The following is a 12,430-nucleotide window of genomic DNA, read 5'->3' as shown; positions in this document are numbered from 1 at the left end:
TGGAGAGCCTTGAAGGGTGAGGAGTTTCTGCCTGATATGTAGGTTGATTGGTAGCCACTGGAGATTTTTGAGGAGGGGATTAACATGCTCAGAGCGTTTCTGGACAAAGACAATCCGGGCTGTGGCGTGAAGTATGGATTGAAGTGGGGAGAGACAGAAGGATGGGAGATCAGAGAGTAGGCTGATACAGTAATCCAGACGGGACAGGATGAGAGCTTGAACGAGCAGGGTAGCGGTTTGGATGGAGAGGAAAGGGCAGATCTTGGCAATGTTGTGGAGGTGAGACCAGCAGGTTTTGGTGACGGCTTGGATGTGAGGGGTGAACGAGAGAGCGGAGTCGAGGATGACACCAAGGTTGCGGGCTTGTGAGACGGGAAGGATGGTAGTGCCATCAACAGTTCTTTCTTGGGGAGGGGGCAGTGTCTGAGGTAAGAGTAGGTGCTATGGAAGTTAGAGCTGGGCTGGCTCCCAATCAATCAATGCTATTCATTGAGCGCTTACTGTGTGCAGAGCACTGTACTAAGCACTTGGCCCCAGGCTTCATCTTATTCACAGCTAGTGTCCCAGAGATGGTGGGAGTCTTCCAAAGGCCATTCAGTAGAGCCCCCTGCCTCCAAGTAGGCTCCCCTCTTCAAAGCCCTACTAAAAGCTCACCTCCTCCAGGAGGACTTCCCAGACTGAGCCCCCCTTTTCCTCTGCTCCTCCTCTCCTCCCCATCGCCCCTACTCCCTCCCTCTGCTCTACCCCCCCACCCCACAGCACTTGTGTATATATGTACATATTTATTATTTGATTTATTTTATTAATGATCTGTAATAATAATAATAATAATGTTGGTATTTGTTAAGCACTTACTAAGTGCCAAGCACTGTTCTAAGTGCTGGGGTATATACAAGGTAATCAGGTTGTCCCACATGGGGCTCACAGTCTTCATCCACATTTTACAGATGAGGTAACTGAGGCACAGAGAAGTTAAATGACTTGCCCAAGGTCACACAGCTGACAAGTGGCGGAGTTGAGATTAGAACCCATGACCTCTGACTCCCAAGCCCGTGCTCTTTCTATAATTCTATTCATTTATATTGATGCTATTGATGACTGTCTACTTGTTTTGTTTTGTTGTCTTTCTCCCCGCTTCTAGACTGTGAGCCCGTTGTTGGGTAGGGATTGTCTCTATTGCTGAATTGTACTTTCCAAGCTCTTAGTACAGTGCTCTGCACATAGTAAGTGCTCAATAAATACGATTGAGTGAATGAATGAATGAACCCATGACCTTCTGACTCCCAGGCCTGTGGTCTATCCATGATTGTGCTGCTTCTGGATCACATTAAGCGCTTGAGAGAATACAATATAACAGAGTTGGTAGAGATGTTCCCTGCCCACAATGAGCTTACAGAAGCAGCAGTGGCACAAGTTGGCCTTTTGAGAGACGGGAAGCCCGGCAGCTGGTAGGTCTCGGGACGTGGGGTACTAGCTGGCCTCCACTAATTCCGGGACAGACTCACTGAGGCTAATCCTCCTAATCCTCCTCGACCTCTCAGCTGCCTTTGACACTGTGGACCACCCCATTCTCCTCAACACGCTATCTGACCTTGGCTTCACAGACTCCGTCCTCTCCTGGTTCTCCTCTTATCTCTCCGGTCGTTCTTTCTCAGTCTCTTTTGCAGGCTCCTCCTCCCCCTCCCATCCCCTTACTGTGGGGGTTCCCCAAGGTTCAGTGCTTGGTCCCCTTCTGTTCTCAATCTACACTCACTCCCTTGGTGACCTCATTCGCTCCCACGGCTTCAACTATCGTCTCTACGCTGATGACACCCAGATCTACATCTCTGCCCCTGCTCTCTCCCCCTCCCTCCAGGCTCGCATCTCCTCCTGCCTTCAGGACATTTCCATCTGGATGTCCGCCCGCCACCTAAAGCTCAACATGTCGAAGACTGAGCTCCTTGTCTTCCCTCCCAAACCTTGTCCTCTCCCTGACTTTCCCATCTCTGTTGACGGCACTACCATCCTTCCCGTCTCACAAGCCCGCAACCTTGGTGTCATCCTCGACTCCGCTCTCTCATTCACCCCTCACATCCAAGCCGTCACCAAAACCTGCCGGTCTCAGCTCCGCAACATTGCCAAGATCCGCCCTTTCCTCTCCATCCAAACTGCTACCCTGCTCATTCAAGCTCTCATCCTATCCCGTCTGGACTACTGCACCAGCCTTCTCTCTGATCTCCCACCCTCGTGTCTCTCTCCACTTCAATCCATACTTCATGCTGCTGCCCGGATTATCTTTGTCCAGAAACGCTCTGGGCATATTGCTCCCCTCCTCAAAAATCTCCAGTGGCTACCAATCAATCTGCGCATCAGGCAGAAACTCCTCACCCTGGGCTTCAAGGCTCTCCATCACCTCGCCCCCTCCTACCTCACCTCCCTTCTCTCCTTCTACTACCCAGCCCGCAACCTCCGCTCCTCCACCGCTAATCTCCTCACTGTACCTCGTTCTCGCCTGTCCCGCCGTCGACCCCCGGCCCACGTCATCCCCCGGGCCTGGAATGCCCTCCCTCTGCCCCTCCGCCAAGCTAGCTCTCTTCCTCCCTTCAAGGCCCTGCTGAGAGCTCACCTCCTCCAGGAGGCCTTCCCAGACTGAGCCCCTTCCTTCCTCTCCCCCTCGCCCCCCTCTCCATCCCCCCATCTTACCTCCTTCCCTTCCCCATAGCACCTGTATATATGTATATATGGTTGTACATATTTATTACTCTATTTATTTATTTATTTATTTATTTTACTTGTACATTTCTATCCTATTTTATTTTGTTGGTATGTTTGGTTCTGTTCTCTGTCTCCCCCTTTTAGACTGTGAGCCCACTGTTGGGTAGGGACTGTCTCTATGTGTTGCCAATTTGTACTTCCCAAGCGCTTAGTACAGTGCTCTGCACATAGTAAGCGCTCAATAAATACGATTGATTGATTGATTGATTGAGGCCCGGACAGACCAAGACCCAGAGTGCAGGATACAAAATTACAGGGCCAGGGTGACTCAGCATGACTGGAGGCCCTGCTTCCTGCCCCAGGCTAAAGGATGAACACATTCATGGGAGTGGGAGGGGGATGGGAAGGGAACGAGATAAAGAGATCCCATTAGGCACTGTCCACTGCTTCCTGAAACACTGTCCTTTCCTGAAATGACCCTCACAGCCTATATCAAAGGATGCACCCATTTCTGTCCCCCTTTTCCGCCCTCCCTTGAGGGCAGGGATCCTGTCTTTTACTTCTTTTGCATGCTTTTCCACCGACTAGAATAGTACTCTCCACACTCGGTAGGCACCTAGCAGCATGGCTCAGTGGAAAGAGCCCGGGCTTGGGAGTCAGAGGTCGTGGGTTCTAATCCCGCCTCTGTCACTTATCGGCTGTGTGACTTTGGGCAAGTCACTTCACTTCTCTGTGCTTCAGTTACCTCATCTGTAAAATGGGGATTAAGATTGTGAGCCCCACGTGGGACAACCTGATCACCCTGTATCCCCCAGCGCTTAGAACAGTGCTTTGCACATAGTAAGCGCTTAACAAATACCATCATTATTAATACAGAGCTCTGCATGCAGTAGGTGCTCAGAAAAGTGCTTCACAACACAGTAAACACTCAATGCAGTGCTCTATATGAAATAGATGCTCAGTTCATAAGGTAGTCATGCTGTTTGGACTTGGTCAAAATGAATCCCACTAGTTTCAGTTCCCACTGTCAGCTTCAGGGCATTAATGGACCACTTTTCTAAGTACATCCTCTCCTGCCCACTTCAGCTGATGGGAATAAAGCCTAACCTCTATCACAGCCTGTGGAGTGATCCTGGTTACTTCCTGGGGTCACGGCTGCCTGCCCCATAGACCTTCAGGAAAGGCTTGGTGGGGGGGGGGGGGGCAGGAAACCTCGGGTCAGACGGCAGAGATGCTTGGGAACAAACAGTTCCCCGGAGCTGTTTCCTTGGAGACAGCTGCCTCCTGTTCCCTTGACAACATGACATGCGGGGAACAATGAAGGTCCTGTCCCCAGCCAGGCACCCCGACAGGGTTGGGATTACTGTCTTGGCTGTGTGGGCTGGAAGCTCCCTGGGGATATAAATAATGCCCAAATTTGGCAGGACCATATGCAGACCCGCCCAACCCCAACATCCCCTTTGGCTCACCTGGGTTTTGTGCCCACCCAACCCCTCCTCGACCCATTTCCTAGGAGCTCCTCAGAGATAGGGCAGGAGCTGGGATACTCCCAGCATGCAGTGCACTTCTGGGGATGCGACCGTTAGTTAGTGGCTCAGGGTTGCTTACCTGAGCTGCTAAGGGGCATAGTGCTTAGGACAGGGGTGGCTCTAAAGAGAGCCCTCCAAAGGGCCCTGGATGTGCTGAGGCCCAGATCAGGCATGGGCAAGGAGGGAGGGGAGAGGAAGCGAGAGGAGCCACCCTGGGTCTCATCCAGGACTTGTCACCCTATTGGAAAAGACCCACACAGCAGCGTGGCTCAGTGGAAAGAGCACAGGCTTTGGAGTCAGATGTCATGGGTTCAAATTCCAGCTCTGCCAATTGTCAGCTGTGTGACTTTGGGCAAGTCACTTAACTTCTCTGGGCCTCAGTTACCTCAGCTGTAAAATGGGGATGAAGACTGTGAGCCCCCTGTGGGACAACCTGATCACCTTGTAACCTCCCCAGCACTTAAAACAGTGATTTGCACATAGTAAGCGCTTAACAAATTGATTCAATCATAATTATTGAGTGCTTACTGTGTGCAGAGCACTGTACTAAGCACTTGGGAAGTACAAGTTGGCAACATATAGAGACGGTCCCTACCCAACAGCGGGCTCACAGTCTAGAAGGGGGAGACAGACAACAAAACAAAACATATTAACAAAATAAAATAAATAGAATAAATATGTACAAATAAAATAGAGTAATAAATACGTACAAACATATATACATATATACAGGTGCTATGGGGAGGGGAAGGAGGTAAGGTGGGGGGGATGGGGAGGGGGAGGAGGGGGAGAGGAAGGAGGGGGCTCAGTCTGGGAAGGCCTCCTGGAGGAGGTGAGCTCTCAGTAGGGCTTTGAAGGGAGGAAGAGAGAGGGAGGAAGAGAACAAATGCCATCATCATTATTATTACTATTATTATTAATCTCTGGGAAAATGAGTGTGAAGCCGGAAGAGTAGAGAACTTGGAATAGAGCCTTGGGGGATGCTCATGGTAAGAGGATGAGATACAGAAGAGGAGCCATTGAGAGAAACTGAGAAGGAGCAATCAGAGAGGTAGGAGGAAAACCAGGAGAGCATTGTGTAGCAAGACCTAGTCCTGATTGGGTTTCCAGGAGGAGGAAATAGTCCATGGGATCAAAAACAGCAGAGATGGAGGAGGATCAGGATAGAATATGATTCTTTGGGTTTCAAGTTAGATGAGAGGTAGTGAATGATGAACCGATCATGGGACAGCGTCTTTGTTTAATTCCCAGCACTCATTACAGTGCTCTGCACACAGTAAACACCTAATAAACATGACTCTAGTAATTGTATTTTTTAAGCACTCACAGTGTGCAGAGCACTGTACTAAGCTCTGGGAAAGAAGTCAAAAGGTGTTAATAATACCTCGGTTGACTTTGGGCAAGTCACTTAACCTTTCTGAGCCCCAAATTCCTCATCTGTAACATGGGGCTAAAGATATCTGCTTCTCCCTGACTTGCAAGGATGCTATGAGGACAAAGTGAGGTTATGGGTGTGAAAGCACTTGGAAACATTAAGCTGCTATACGACTTCAAGGAATTGTTATTACTACAGCAGGTGTCCGCTGCTGAAGAGGAGAGAAGCGGCATGGCCTAGTGGAAAGAGCCCAGGTTTGGGAGTCAAAGGACCTGGGTTCTAATCACATCTCTGCTACTTGTCTGCTGTGTGATCTTGGGCAAGTCACTTACCATTATCCTCAACTCATCTCTTTCATTCAATCGACATACTTAATGTCGCCAAATCCTGTCTGTTCAACCCTCACAACATCGCTAAAATCCACCCTTTCCTCTCCATCCAAAACTACTACCACAATGATCTAAGCATTGTTCTGTCTCACCTTGCCTACTGCATCAGCTTCCTCGCTGACCTCCCGGCCTCCTGCTTCTCCCCACTCCAGGCCAGACTCTCTTGCCCAGATCATTCTTCTAAAAGCCAGTTCAGTCCATGTCTCCCAACTCATCAAGAAAACTCCAGTGGTTGCCCACATACCTCTATATCAAACAGAAACTCCTTACCATCTCCCATCTCTTACATCTCCTCTCTGATCTCCCATCCTCCTGTCTCTCCCTACTTCAGCCTATACTTCACTCTGCTGCCCGAATCATCTTTGTGCAGAAACGCTCTGGGCATGTTACTCCCCTCCTCAAAAATCTCCAGTGGCTGCCTGTCAACCTATGCATCAAGCAAAAACTCCTCACTCTTGGCTTCAAGGCTCTCCATCACCTTGCCCCCTCCTACCTCACCTCCCTTCTCTCCTTCTCCAGCCCAGCCCGCACCCTCTGCTCCTCTGCTACTAACCTCCTCAGTGTACCTCGTTCTCACCTATCCCGCCGTCGACCCCCGGCCCATGTCCTTCCCCTGGACTGGAATGCCCTCCCTCCACACAACCGCCAAGCTAGCTCCCTTCCTCCCTTCAAAGCGCTACTGAGAGCTCACCTCCTCCAAGAGGCCTTCCCAAAATGAACCCCTTTTTTCCTCTCCTCCTCTGCATCCCCCCAGCTCTACCTTCTTCCCCTCCCCACAGCACCTGTATATATATTTGTACAGATTTATTACTCTATTTATTTTACTTGTACATATTTACTATTCTATTTATTTGTTAATGATGTACATTTAGCTTTAATTCTATTTGTTCTGATGACTTTGACACCTGTCTACATGTTTTGTTTTGTTGTCTGTCTCCCTCTTCTAGACTGTGAGCCCGTTGATGGGTAGGGACCATCTCTATATGTTGCCGACTTGAACTTCCCAAGCGCTTAGTACAGTGCTCTGCACACAGTAAGCACTCAATAAATACAATTGAATGAATGAATGAATGAATGAATCAGTTGTAAAGCTCTCAATCACCTTGCTTCCTACTATCTGAACTCACTTATTTATCCAAACAGACTTCTGGTCCCTCTGGGGAACAACCAAGACCTATTCCTTGGAAGGAAGTCACTCTTGCATAAGAGTGACTGGCTCATTAATATTGGTATCTGAAAGGATGGGGGAATCCATTTCTATGGAACTGACCTCACTGAAACAGCTGCTGATCTGGCTGGCCATCTGGCCTTATTGACAGCCAGCTCCATGATCCACAGATTTTTGAGGGAGGGCACACAGAGGGCAGCGCTCTGGAGCAGGAGCTGCTAGAGAATAGCCACAGGCCTGTCCTCAGGGAGTTCCCAGTCTGAGAGGGGAGAAGGACAGTTCCCATCTTCCCTGCCTCACTGGTCTCCTCCCCACCCCCATCTTCTCCTCCCCCTTCCTGCTCAAGAAGCAGCGGTGGCCCAGTGGAAAGAGCATGGGCCTTGGAGCCAGAGGATCCTGGCTCTACCACTTGCCTGTTGTGTGACCTGGGGGGCTTCACTTCTCAATGCCTCAATTATCTCATCTGCAAAATGGGGATAAAATACCCATTCTCCCTCCCTCTTAGAATGTGGAGCAGGAACCGTGTCCTCTGTTGCCGAATTGTACTTTCCAAGCACTTAGTACAGTGCTCTGCACAAAGTAAGCACTCAATAAATACGATTGAATGAATGAATGAATGCTTATGTTGTTTCAACCCTAGTGCTTAACAAATACCACACTTATTAATTGTAATTAATTCCCTTCTCTATGCCTCCAGCCCTATCTCCTCTCTCCTGCTCGCTCTGTCCTCTCCCACCTCTGTTCTGTCCCTCCACTCTTCCAACAAATCAACCACACTCCAGAATCACCCCACTTCCCTCTTCTTCCACTCCTCATCTAAACCCCTCCACTGCATTGTCCACACCTGCTGCCTCCGCACCTTCCCAAGCCTAGATTTCACCTCACTTTTCTGACCATGCCAACTCCACTCTCCAGTGACCTCATCCCCGCCAGGCCTCCTTGAGCACTCTGAGTCTTTGATGCCAGCAGCCACCCTCTACACCTCAAAACCCTCCTTGGCCCTCATCCTGCCACCCATCCGCTCCTTCTCGGCCTTCTTGCTCGACTCCGTTGCCTCCCCTCCTCCTTTAACTGGGGAGGGGTGGGTCTTACCAGGCTCAGTTCTGGGTCCCCCAGGCTTCTCACTCTCTCGGGAGCTGATCCTCTGGTGGGGCTGCAGCCCCCACCTCTGGGCAGATGAGCCCAGTCCTGATTTCTCTCTCCCTAATCTGTCCTCCCCATCCCTTCTGGCCTCTGGGAGGCCTCCAGGCCAACCCCACCTGAACATCAGCTGCCACCACAGACCCAGCTCCATAACTTCCCTCCGTAACATTCCATCCCCCAGAACATGGGCTTCTTCCTCCCTCCTTGACCCCCACATCCAGAACTGTGCTACTACTACTAATAATAATGATATGTGCTAAGCACTGTAATAAGCACTGGGGTAGATACAAGATAATCAGGTCAGACACAGACCCTGAGGGCAAACAGGCATTGAATCCCCATTTATAGATGAAGCAACCAAGGCACAGAGAAGTTGAATGACTTGCCTAAAGTTATAAAGCAAGTAAGTTGGAGGAGCTGGAATTAGAACCAAAGTCTTCTGCTTCCCAGACCCATTGCTCTTTTCACTAGGTCGCACTGCTTCCTGCTGATATCGTTGATGCTTTGCTTCTCAGGCATCCCATTCTGAAAGGGGAGTTGAGCAGTGCTAAAGTGGACAGGGTAGAAGGCTGCTGGAGTTGGCCCTTACCCTCAGCAGAGTTACCACAGTTACCACAGGTATTTCAGGCACAGTGTCCATGGTCAAGGGCCTCAGAAGCCAATGTCACCCAGAGGAAAATCCTTGGTTGGCAGATTACTGTGTGTAGCATTTTCCTAGTCTCCATCATGTCTCTGTTACAGGTGGGTATGGACCAGCAATAATAATAGTGATGGCATTTATTAAAGCTCCATAATGTGCTAAGCATTGTGTTAAGCACTGGGTGGCAGATACAAGACAACTAGATCAGACACAGTACCTATCCCACTAGATATGCTTTGTTTTGTTGTTATGCTTTGTTTTGTTGTCTGTCTCCCCCTTCTAGACTGTGAGCCCGCTCTTGGGTAGGGACCGTCTCTAGATGTTGCCAACTTGTACTTCCTAAGCACTTAGTACAGTGCTCTGCACACAGTAAGCGCTCAATAAATACGATTGAAAGAATGAATTATTCTATTCATTTATTTTATTTGTACATATTTATTCTGTTTATGTTATTTTGTTGATATGCTTTGTTTTGTTGTCTGTCTCCCCCTTCTAGACTGTGAGCCCGTTGTTGGGTAGGGACTGTCTCTATACATTGCCAACTTGTACTTCCCAAGTGCTTAGTACAGTGCTGTGCACATAGTAAGCACTCAATAAATATGATTGAATGAATGAATGAACTAGAGACTCACAGTCTAAGAGGGAGGCATCTTCTCTCCATTTTACAGATGAGGAAATTGAGCAACAGAGAGGTGAAGTGACTTGTCCCAGATTCCATAGCAGGTCAGTGGCAGAGCTGGGAGTCGAACCTAGGTCGCCTATCTCCCAGCCCCATGCTCTCTCTCTCTCTCTGTCTCTCTCTCTCTCTCTTTCTTTCTCTGTCTCTGTCTCTGTCTCTGTCTCTCTCTGTCTCTCTCTCTCTCTCTCTCTCTCTCTCTCTCTCTCTCTCTCTTCCTTAGGCCAGGCAGCCTCCCAGTGTGCGAAAAGAACTAGTTCAATGTATCAGAATTGCCTTCCATGAGGAATCCACAGCAATGTTTTCCGTTTGGGGATTGTAAGTGCCCTGTGGGCAGGGACCTTGCCTGCCATCACTCAGCATTTCTGCAGGCTCCTAGCCTCATGCCAAGGGCCAGAGAGAGGCCCAGTTTCAGCCCCGAGCTTACCTTCTCTGGCTTCACACACAGAACATCCCTGCAACCTTCCTGGGTCCTATGATTTTCATCCCGTGCGATGTCAGCTGGAATGGGCTTCCTCTGTCCCACCAGACAGGGATACAATAGGGCCATCATTCCTGCAGATCCTTAAATGCAGTGCAAACATGACCCTTCGTACTGGAAGGTTTAGGGGACCTCATCTTCTACTTCAGTTGTATGTTCCTCAGTGTTTTATCTAGTGCTCTGAGTGGCCTAGTGGATAGAGCACAGGCCTGGGAGTCAGAAGGAACTGGGTTCTAATCCCTGCTCTGCCACTGTCTGCTGTGTGCCCTTGGGCAAGTCACTTCACTTCTCTGTGCCTCAGTTACCTCATCTGTAAAATGGGGATTAAGACTGTGAGCCTCATGTGGGACAGGGACTATGTCTAACCTGAACAGCTTGTATCTATCCCAGGGCTTAGACCTGTGCTTGACACATAGTAAGCACTTAACAGATACCATTATTATTATTATTATAAAACAATGGTATTTACTGAGCATTTACTATGTGCAGAGCACTGTTCTAAGCTCTTGGGAGAGTACTCTCCCCTCCTTCAAAGCCTTATTGAAGGAATATCTCCTCCAAGAGGCCTTCCCAGATTAAACCCTACTTTTCCTCATCTCCCATTCCCTTCCACATCACCCTGACTCACTCTCTTTCCTCCCCCCCCACCCCATAGCAGTTATGTATATATCTATAATTTTATTTATTTATACTGATGTCTGTTTACTGATATTGATGTCTGTCTCTCCCCCTCTAGCTCATTGTGAGCAGGAATTGTCTCTCTTTATTGTTGTATTGTACTTCCCCAAGCGCTTAGTATAGTGCTCTGCACACAGTAAGTGCTCAATAAATACGATTGAATGAATGAATGACTGAATGCAATACAAAAGAAATTAGCAGAAACGTTCCCTTCCCATAATGAGCTTACAGTCTAGAGGACACAGTAGGTGTCAGTACAGTGCTCTGCACTTAGTAGATACTCAATACAATGCTCTGGATCCAGCAGGTGCTCAGTCCGGTGCTCTGCACTCATCAGGGCTGAGTCCAGTGCTCTGTACCTAATAATTGCGTTATTAGTGCTCTCAGTGGGTTTCTGGAAGGCAAGTGGCTTCAGGAGCCGGATCTCTTTTTCGCCAGCAGGGGGCGCCTGGCCACCACAATTCCGGGCCCCAGCGAACTCAGGCCAGCGTTTCCCGGAGGCCAGATTCGGGGCGCTGGGATATGGGAATGGGACCCCGAGTGAAATAATAATTACGTATTTGTTAAGCACTTACTATGTGCCAGGCAGTGTACTAAGCGCTGGGGTAGATACAAGCAAATCGGGTTGGATACAGTTCCTGTCCCACGTGGGGCTCACAGTCTTTATGCCCATTTTACAGATGAGGTAACTGAGGCACAGAGAGGTTAAGTGACTTGTCCATGGTCACACAGCAGACAAGTGGCAGGATCAGGGATAAGAACCCAGGTCCTTCTGACTCCCAGGCCCAGGCTCTGTCCACTAGGCTTTGCTGCTTAACCCATGGTCTCAGCCAGCCCAAACTCTAATGCTGGTCAATCATTGGTACTTATTGAGTGTTAACTGTGTGCAGAACACTGGACTAAGCACTGGGGAGAGTACCATACAACAGAATTGGTAGGCATGTTCTCTGCACATAACAAGCTCACAGTCTAGAGGACTGAGGGTAAATGCCAGTTTCGGTGGAGTTCCATGGTGCTTTGACCCATACCACTAAGGAGAAGAGGAGGCAGTGATTGTAAGAGGGGGGTCCAGAGCCACTGGACACTGCCTTCTCCAGTTATCCAACCACTCCAAATTATCCAAACTGACATGGATCCAAACCACCAGTCACTAGGACCAATGCACCAATAGTTCAGGGATCCAGTTTATGTGGATTCTAGCCATTTGGGGGATGGAGGGGAGTGGGAGGGAATTCTAGGGAACCCAAATTCAGGAAACATGGGATTAGTGCCAGTACACTGAGCCCCTACTGTCCCCACCCTCATCCCCCGAGGCATGTGTTTCCCCCCACATCCCCAGGTCTAGCCTTGCAGGGAGGGTTTTGTCTCCTTGCTGCCATTGATTGAGTGATTGAATAATCGGTTGGAATAACCAGTTTTCTGCTTTCCCAGGGAGAGGGGCCATGAGGAAAAAGGAAAAAGGGAACCAGAACAAATCCATTTGGGAAAAGGAAAAACATTTCCCTCAATCACGTGTCCCATGCCCCCTTCTCATGCCTTGGAGCTGTGGGGTTCGAGGAGGCATGTAAATGCTTGCCTTCCACCCCCTCTCATGCCCCCAGATCCCCTTCCCCAGCCCAGCTTTCTCCTCCTCCCTTTTCTTTGCCCCATTCCAACC

Source organism: Tachyglossus aculeatus, chromosome X1 (genome assembly GCF_015852505.1).
Source record: "Tachyglossus aculeatus isolate mTacAcu1 chromosome X1, mTacAcu1.pri, whole genome shotgun sequence".
NCBI lineage: Eukaryota > Metazoa > Chordata > Mammalia > Monotremata > Tachyglossidae > Tachyglossus > Tachyglossus aculeatus.
This window is presented reverse-complemented; position numbering follows the sequence as displayed.